We start from the raw sequence: 10571 nt of genomic DNA on the forward strand, positions 1-10571 counted from the left end.
ATGGTGGACATTTATAATGAAGATTGCTATTGCAAAACTGGCACAGAAACACTGTGTAATGCAGTGTGTCATTTTATCAAGGTGCAGAGGTGCCATATGCAAATCACAGACCAAACAGTTACTCACCCTCATACCGGCCCAGATGTGTATGACTTTATTTCTTTAAAAATCCATATAATGCCAGTTGGTAGTAACCCAAAAGTCGAGTTTTCTTTACTACACTCTTAGAAAAAAGATACAAAAGCTGCGACTCTACCTTTTTATAAGGTACACTTTTGTATCTTTTAGGTACTAATATGGACCCTTTAGGTAGAAAGGTGTACTTTTTGAAAAGGAACTGTCCCACTGACAGCTTTAGTGCTTTTTTACTGAGAGTGTGTGGAAGTCAATGTGCTCCATCAACTTCAACTTCTTCAAAATATCTTCCCTTGTGTTTAGCAGAAGAAAGAAACTCTTGCAGGTTTGGAACAACACGAGTGTGAGCAAATGATGACAGTGACAGTCTCTTACTGAAATCATTCAGTAAGAGAGTGATCTAAATGAATCGCACTTCCATTCAAACGGGTTTGCAAATCTGTTTTGTCAGTTCACTAAAAAGAACTGACTCATGAATTCATGAATAAGTCATTGGAATTTCTAGTTCTGTTTTTAAAGAACTGACAGAAATCTGGGACACGTCATAATTGCTAAAATATGAAAAACATATATGAAAAATTTACATAAATGTAATTATAATCAAATGTTTTTTTAATCAGTTTTTGCAAGTGAGTTGTTTACTGGCACAAGAAAGTATTGCAACTGCAAACAAAATAACACACTTTTAGCATTCCAAACATATATGCTTATGCCTAAGAAGGTGAAAAGTACAATTAGTTTTTTAAAAATGTACTAGTTTAACCCTCCGGTGCTCTTTGGTCAGTTCTTACTGAAAAATTATAATAATAAAAAAATACAAATAAAATTAATACTTGACCACACATTGGAAATGAAAGGAATTTAAAAGTTTGAAAAAAAAAAAAAAAAAAAAAAAAAAAAAAAAACACTTCACCACACATTGGAAATGAAAGGAATTTCAAAGTTTCGTACTGTGCCACAAAAAACAAAAACAAAACAAAACAAAACAACAACAAAAACAATCAGATTTCAACCTCAAATTTGGCACACAACTTATGGCTTTGATATGGGATTTTCTAAAACATGTTTGGAAAATTGTATATTTCAAATAAAATAATTCTAAAATAGTATTTTTTTTGTGCATGTTTAATACAAATAAACTTACATTTCTATACCTTTTTTAATGTCCCATTTTCTTTTTTTTTCTTTTTCTTTTTTTCTTTACTACAGCAGAAATTTTCTTTAAAAGGAGAACAAACTTAAGTGCTCACTGCTCAAAATATTCAAGATTTATGATTTTAGAAGGAAATATAATTTTCAGGTCTATGCTCAAAAGTGGTTAAGGGGTAGTAAATGGATTACAACTATGCATAAATACAATACCATAACGTCCTCTAAAAATATAAAATATTAAATAAAAAAAGAACTAAAATATAGCATAAACCAGCCTAGACCTACTGCATGCTCTTTATGCTGTATTTTTTCAGCAGGGAGCTAAAATGAAGCATGAATTTCCTGCTTTATTAAAAAGACTACGAGGAGCTGTGATGTGTTTAAAAAGACATTTAGAGATAAGAGGAGGATGGGATCTGTTTGTTCTTCAAACACTGACGGTGTTGCATCCAGCTCTTAGAGCAGAACAGAGCCGTGAAAGCATGAGAATGAAAGCGATAACACAATGCTTTCCTGGAGTGCTCAAGCCTTTTATTTGTATAAATCTGTCATTGCTCTCTGATCCATGAAGGTGTGTGTGGCTATTCTTCATACACATCTGTTTCTCTCCTCGTACTGCTGCTTATGCACATGCACCGCCAGTTGTTCACTAATGAAAAAGAACTTAAGATCTTAAATCATCATGTGCGATATTATTTTCTAGGCATGCACATACAGAAATATGATACGTGACATACGGTACATTGATATCCATATATGTTGCTTGTAAGGCAATATATTATTACCTTAACATAGATTTTCTGGATATTTGAAGATATGTTAAAGTTTACAAAATATTAGGGCTGTCAAATGATTAATCACGATTAATCACATCCAAAATAAAAGTTTTGTTTACATAATATATGTATGTGTACAGGGTATATTTATTATGTATATATAAATACACACACATAAATTATATATTTAGAAAATATTTACATGTATATACATTTATATATTTATATTCTTATATTTTATATTATATATAAATATATTTAATATATGAACATAACATATTCTTCTTAAATATATACATGCATGTGTGTGTATTTATACATACATAATAAATATACACAGTACACACACATATATAATGTAAACAAAACTTTTATTTTGGATGTGATTAATCGTGATTAATCATTTGACAGCCCTACAAAATATATAAAATATCCAAATAGAATTTGTATATGTACATATAGTGGGTAGAAAAGAATCAGCCCCCTTTAAAATAATCACATTTTGTTGCTTTTGTTTCATCCAGCTCGATTTACTCGGTGCAACTTATAACATCCAAGTGAAAGATATAACACCAACATGTCAAAACAACAACAACAGAATCACTGAGTTGCAAAAAGGATCACCCCTCTTCTAAAAATGACTTGTAATCTTAATCAGGTGTAGCTAATCACTTTTTCAGTGGCACACAAAGCCATTTAACTTTCATCTGTGATCAGCTGTGCTCATTTTGATTAGATCAGCATGAAAAGAGCTTTCCTGGAGCATTTCAGTCTTTGGTAGTGCAACTGATCAAACAATCAACTATGGACGGCAAGAAACTATCAAAAGATCTCCGGGATAAAGTTATGGACAGGCACAAGCCAAGAGATGGATACAAAAACCTTTCAAAGGCTTTATAAATGCCTAGAAGCACAGTGAAGAAAAAAAAAAGAAAACAACAAAATCAAAACTTTCCCAATACCGAAAGATTTACAAATAAAAAAAGATTAATACCTGAAAAATATGTCTGATGAGCAGGCAAGCCTGGTAGAAACATTTTGGAAAGCTAACATTAACTATAGACCAGATTTCTATTCAGATAACTAAGGAAACTGTAACTTGGGAATGCTATTATACAAAAAGACCAGGCAAATAGACCGAAGCAGTAACTGTTTTGGAAAACGTTACCTACTGTACATTGTTTTGTGAACCTAGTGAATTCACAGCAAATGTGATGAGATGTAAACTATGTTGATTCGTGTTTTATTACGGGTCAGGGCACTAGCATAAGGTCTGTTTTGCATAATGGAACTAGCATGGGATGCAAAGTCGTCATTGTATTGGTTGAATTCTACAGGATTTCCAGGAGACGTGTGTATGTCGCATTCTTTAATGTTCCGCCTGGAAACAAATATGTCGTGACGCCAAACCCCCCCATGTTAGAAGAAAGCGGTTGTGTTTATAACTGTGGCAATAAGCACTTATCAGGATAAACTTAACGCTGGATTTTCAAAAGTATGTGAAATAAGTTTGTGGCATATAATCTTTAAAATACGTCCAAGAGCTTTACACCCTGACCTGTTATTGTGGCAACATGTCCAAACAAAGCTTAACTGCTGAACCACCAGCACCCCTGTTATCCATGTTGGTCAAACAAAGCTTAACTGCTGAACCACCAGCACCCCTGTTATGGAAAAGTGACTTCGAGATGGCTGCTTTCATATTGTGCTGGCAATCATCTAGTGTTGAGGTTATGTGTATCTTGAGGGGAAAACGCTATATGAGGGCAGTAATTGCCCTTGTGTTTGAAACTTCTGAATGTTTTTATGATAATGTTAATATGTGACTTTAGTAACCTCCTCTCATTCTTCGTGCTCTGCCACCAAGACATTTGCATCAAAAATATGCTCGGGATAAAAGTTGGAAACAAAAATCATCATGCTTTTTTATCGAATGGTCCAAAGAGGTCTCCTGGGATCAACCTGCTAGGCTGACATGGAATGCATGCTGAATTTGCCGCAGGAGACTTTTTAAATGGTTGCTCTCAATTCCTTTTGCCCTTCTCTTCAACTATGGGTGGAGGTGATGATGTCCTCGAGCATCAAACAACTGCTCCTAGATGTTGTTTTGCATGTTAGTTATTATTATGACATTTCTGAGGAACTGCTCTGGGACCTGGACTGTGTTTCCTCCCAGCCTAAATAAACACTCATCCAGCAACAAAAACAAAATATAACAATAGTCATTCTTATACAAGATGTTAAAACTATAGCTAGAGATTTAAAATGCCTTTTTAATACAGTATAACTCTTTAGTAAAGTATTTCTGTGTTGATTTTTTTTTTTTTACAGTATAGCAGCTGATAAAGTAAATCTGTGTAGATTTAAAGAGATGTTTTTTTGTATTTTATTCTGTGCTCTTGCTTGTGTTGTTGCTTTTTTATGGTATTTTGAAGGGATAAACCATTGTTTGTTTCTTTTTCTTTTCACTGAGGTAAGGTGACTTTTATAGTTTGGTTTCATATTTAAATCACCTAGTTCTCACTATTAACTGATGATATCTTGAGCATGCAACCTAAACTACCTAACTAAATATTAATTAACAGCAAATTCAGAGTTTATTGAGGGGAAAACTCTTTATCCCTTAATCCATACTCATACCTAAACTACCTAACTAAATATTAATTAACAGCAAATTCACACTAAATTGCTAAAGTAAAACCAATTTGTTTACTTTTTGTAATGTTTAATATGTATGTATTGTTTTTATTTATTTAAATTTTAGTTTTAGTTTGATGATTGTTGAGAATTTATTCCTGGGATTAGTGTTTAGTTTTACATAGCTGCGTGTACCTTGCCGGGCTGAAATGACTTTCTTAAAATGATGTTTCAATTAAATTTTGCCCTTCTCTTCAATAGGGTAGAGGTGATGATGTCCTTGAGCATCAAACACACATTTTCCTAGATGAGATAGCTGCATGTGCTCCATTTTCTGAGGAACGGCTCAACATTACTCAAGGACTGTGTTTCCTTTTCAGCCTTAATAAATCACATCATAAAAGTGTGCACATGTAACACACAGTGTGTTAGTTTTGGCTGATACATTGGCTGAATCCCTCGAATAAGACACTGTCAGTCACAACTATTGTCCATATAAATATAGTATTTTCACAGGTATAGCTCAGTGATGTCACCTTTGAATGATTTTTCCTCAGGTGAGGCTTCCTCTGAGAGCGCCGAGCGATGCATGAGTGATTTCAGGAGACAGATGAAAGACATTTTCCTGGGGTCGTCGCCTCACTTCACCTCGGCTGTATTTCACCAACAGCATTACATGTTGAAGTTTTGTAAAGCATGCAGATTGATGCTGTAACAATCTGGTTCAACATAAAACAATCTGACACAAAATGAACACAAACAGAATCAGTAACAATAAGTTTCAAAACCAACATGGGTGTTCATGCTTACTCTGCTAATGTGGACTTACATGTCAGATCAGGTTAGATGCTAATGTGGACTTACATAACATATAATTACATGTCAGATCAGGTTAGAAAAGAGAAATGCACAAGAGATAAAATTGCACAAAGTAGTGTATTTATGGGCGATGAGACGTGAATGGCTTTCAGTGTCAGATGAACAGTGTTTCAATTTAATGGCTGTTCCCTCTGGAGAAATAAAAATGTTCTCTTATTATAAAACATGTCTGCTCCCCCGGAGGCAAACGGTGGACGGACTTTTGGCCCTATTTTATTTTAATTTGTCTATTTTATTTAGCAAACCAAAATATTGATATTAAAAATAAACAAAGATGCTCACCGTTTGAGATCTTTTAATGGCATTTGCGAATTCCTCGACAAACGACATCTGGAAAGGTCTGTCCCTGCATGATGCTAAATATTGATCTGAGCAGTCAACATAATTAAACTTACACCCATTTTCAAAAGTACCTTCTTAATTGGATCACATGAGATCGATCGTGAGGAAATGTACAGGCCACAGTGTGGTGCATGCTGAAGACTATGCTGGCTGAATTCATAGACTGACATAAATCACTTCTTTATATCATAAAAAGTTGTTTTTTATACACAAAAATAACAAAAACTCACACCACATATTTACACATATAACACTTTTCTCTGAAGTAAGTCATCCTGGTGGCACCAATCCTACTAAGAGCTCACGAGCGATAGAATGACTGATATCACTTTTTGCTTTGTAACATGCAATTTTTTTTTCATATACAGGTCCTTCTCTCAAAATTACCTCGGCTGTATCTCACGTTCATTAGCCACATCGTGGTGATAAATTAAACTTTTATATAGTTTGAATTCATTGCACACCATGATGCTGCACTCATGTCAGCCTTTTAGTTTTAGGACTTGATGATTTTGGCATACAGTTCATGAAAACCCAAAATTCCTATCTCAAAAAATTAGCATATTTCATCTGACCAATAAAAGATTTGTTTTTAATACAAAAAAAGTCACAGCAAATTACATGTTCAGTTATGTCAATACTTGGTCGGGAACCTTTTGCAGAAATCTACTCACTGCGGCGTGGCATGTGTAGGCACATCAGATGTGGTTGAAAAGAGAAATGGACAAGAGGATGCTTCGATAGCACAAAGTAGTCTATTTATGGGGTCTTGTGTCTCTCAAATGGCTTTCAGTGTCAGATGAACCCACAGTTTCAATTAATGGGGTTCCCTCTGGAGAAATAAGGCCAATTGTTCTACCATGGTATAAAACCACGTTACCAGTGGTTTTGGCACTGTGAGCAGGTGCCAAACGTGCTGAAAACGAAACATCATCTCCATAAAGCTTTTCAGCAGAAAGCAAAGTGTCACAAAATTCCTGATAGCAAACCCCCCACATTGATAAAACACAGTGGAATAACACCAAGCTGATGGCACCCGCCTGTGCACGGTTTTCTGAGATGTTTTACTCCAGACTCAGTTGCGAATCCCCCAAGGTCTGGAATCGGTCCTTCTGGAAAGGTCTGTCCTCAGCATGATGCTCTTATCGTCTGCAGCGTTTTTTTGCAACATAATTTTCCTTCCCACCCATTCCACAAAAGTGCCTTGATACAGCACTCTGGTGTATTGACACGTGAGAAATTTCGATCTGTGTCTTACCCTCTCGCAGGGGTGGATTGTGGTGCATGCACACACTATGCTGCAATCGACTCATTAGTGAGGATTTGGTGAAACGCTGAGCCAGAAATGCACCAGTATTGCTGCCTGTTTATGAGTTCAGATGATTTAATGAAAAGAACCTTTTCATGAAAAATAAAAATAAATTTTGGGTTTTCATGAGCTATTCATCAGTCTTAGTAAGTGGTGTTTATTAGTCAGGCACCAATCTTACTAATGAAAGTTTAATTTTTGGATTGATATCACTTTTAATGCTTTGTAATGAACCTCATGGAACGTGTTGTATATGAATTTGTGTATGAGTATTTATAGAAATATCACATACGTTTTAATGACACATTTAAGTGAACCTCATGGAACGTGTTAAAGTAACAATAAAACACCTTCAAGAGTGTAGGACACTAGACTGCACTTACTGGAACTTACTCAACAATTTTTTTTTATGATCTTTTCAATTCAATTTTATTTGTTTAGTGCTTTTTATGATACAAATCGTTGCAAAGCAACTTTACAGAAAATTAAGTTTCTACAGTATTTAGTACTAGTCTTTTCATTGTCTATATTCTCTAGTATATGTCAGTGTAGTATGAGTAGTGTTTAGAAGTGTTTAGTAAAGTGGTCTGTGAAGTGGATGAATGTCAGACGAACAAAAATGATAAATCATAGGAGCTTGTTAAGCAGGAGCATCTGCAATCATAACAGCCCAATTATTTGGTGTTTTAGGAACAACATTTTTTACAATTATGACTTTATTAATCATGAGTACACAAAGCATGGCAAGACTTCACCAGCAAAGAAGAAAAGTGAATGATAGTGACCGCCAGTCAGTAAGGATTGTGGCCAGACAACACAGAACTACTGCAACAAAGTGACAAAAACCTCAATATTCACTATGAAGAAGACCCCGATTCCACAAAAACCGGCCACAGAGAACTTAAAGCCGACATCAATGAAAGAACTGAAATTACTTAAACTTAAAACATCAGTGCTAAAATGCAAACCAGAGTGGAAAGTTTTGGAGGGAAGAGTGAAAAGAAAAATTTTCTGATATACAAAATTCAGCTGGAAACTATTTAGAAGTTGTATTGTGTGTTCTCATTCTCTCCAACCCCTGTGTATATTGTTGCATAATGCAATATATATTTATATACACATTCGAGCCAGACCCCTCTTGCTATTATAAGGGAGTATTAGAAATCCATGGGGGTTTAATCACACATGTGATAAATGACTGCAGCGAGCAACAGAGACATCTGCATTGCAGAATCATTGTCACCTTTAGACTGCTAAAAGTCACAACAATAATGAATCTCGGGACCAGATGCATCATGCGTGAGGCCTTGTCCGGGTCTGATGGCTACAGCAGATGAAATATAAACAAACTATTTATTGTATTGAAGTGCGGGCATACAATTAGATTTTCCTTTATTGTGCAGCAAGAGTATGTTGGAACCAAAGCAACTGACCGCAGCACAACAGGCAAGGACGAGCATCTTTAATGCTAGCTGGTCATAACAGAACCTGTTTATCCATTAACATAAGATTACACTTTACTGTTCATAAAGATTTTCCATTAATCGTACCCTTGACTGGGTCTGGCACAGTCTAACTCTCTGGGTAAATAGGACAGGGATTCTGGGAAGGTAAATTACTTGCCACTTTTATTGCCAGTCCCAAGATGGGTATTCCAGAATGCAGAAGGCAGCATATGCCCACTTAATCTGTTCCCACAGCTGTGCCAGGTGTCAGGCTGCCAGGGCTTTCTGCAAGGGCACGGGGCACAGTGCTACAGCTCACAATCATTTGTGACTCAAAATACAAGCGAAAGATGCACTGGAATAATGCTGAAGTACTGTACGACATTCATCATCCAGGTCCACTGGTGAAAAAAGAAATTAAATCATGGCAATATGTCGTGTAGAATTCTTTGATGAAAAAATAATAATAATAAATAAATAAATAATTAAAACCAACAGTTGATATTATTTCTATCTGGCACATAATTTGTCCTGTAGACTGACCCTGTTTACATTTTTAAAAACTATCTTTAAAATTGTCTTTATAATATTTAATCAAATTGAATATTCCAAAACCCAGTGAATATTTTCTCTCAATAATCTCATTTTATCTGAATAATCTTATTAAAAATGGGTTTTGATGTTGCAGGTGGCTAAATTTTTTTGATGATAGACAAAAAAATAAAAAAAAAAAAATAAAATACAAAAATCAATTCAAATAAAATAAAATATAATAATACAAAAATAAAAAAAAAATGTTAATATAATAATAGGGGTGTATACAAAAAGGACACTTTGGTGTACCTCAGTGTTGAAGTCATGGTTCTTTTTCTTGTTTATTAAACACTGATTTGCTGAACAATTTGTGCCTCTGTCTTTAAATAAATTCAGTTCAAATAAAGTAAAATAATAAGGATAAGAAATATAAGGATAAAGAAACCAGGAGCACTTTAGTTTAGGGACCAATTCTCACTATTAACTAATTGCTTATTAGCAAGCATATTACTAGCATATTGGCTGTTTATTAGTACTTATATTATAAAGCACATATTAATGTCTTATTCTGCATGAGCATATGTTCAATTCAATTCAAGTTTATTTGTATAGCGCTTTTCACAATACATATCGTTGCAAAGCAGCTTTACAGAAAATTAAGTTTCTACAATATTTAGTAGTAGCTTGTTATTGGTGACTATGTCAAACTGATGTTTATAAATGTACGGTAAAATTCAGTTAATGGCGTAATCAATCAGACGATGAACACTATTAACAGCAATAACTATATGTTGAAATCAAACTTGTAGCAAAATTTGGTAGTTTATGTTTATGTTGTTTCAGGATTGGCATCATCTGAGGTCCTCTGGGGGGTTGGCATCATCTCTTCTTAGGTGTTCGGTCATCTCAGGACTTTGTAAGGACTTCTCAATCCAGGGCATACAGACAAATGAGAACTGCTGTGTAACCACACAAAATAGTTCAGCATGGGCATTTGTCAATCCAGGGCAGATTATGAGATGCATTAGAGGAAAAATTCTTTAATTTATAGAGACAACACCCCGAAAATAGCATAGCTGCTGTTCCAACCACAGTGGACAAAAAAGTCCATGCGATTCGTGATCAAGAAGCCGTAAAGCTAAGGAATGTGGTTGTTTATTAACAATGTGAATACAGTGACAGAGGGGTCAAAATGTATATACAAGATATAAAAAGCTGCCCATTTAAATGAGTGATACTATTATAAGTAGAAACTAGTGGTGGCAGATTAATTTTTTTAATCTAGATTAATCTCAATGTAATCTTGGAATAATCTAGATTAAAATGGCCAAAAATAAAAGTTGTACTTTAGTCTGATAGAAT

This window comes from Cyprinus carpio, chromosome A21 (genome assembly GCF_018340385.1).
Source record: "Cyprinus carpio isolate SPL01 chromosome A21, ASM1834038v1, whole genome shotgun sequence".
NCBI lineage: Eukaryota > Metazoa > Chordata > Actinopteri > Cypriniformes > Cyprinidae > Cyprinus > Cyprinus carpio.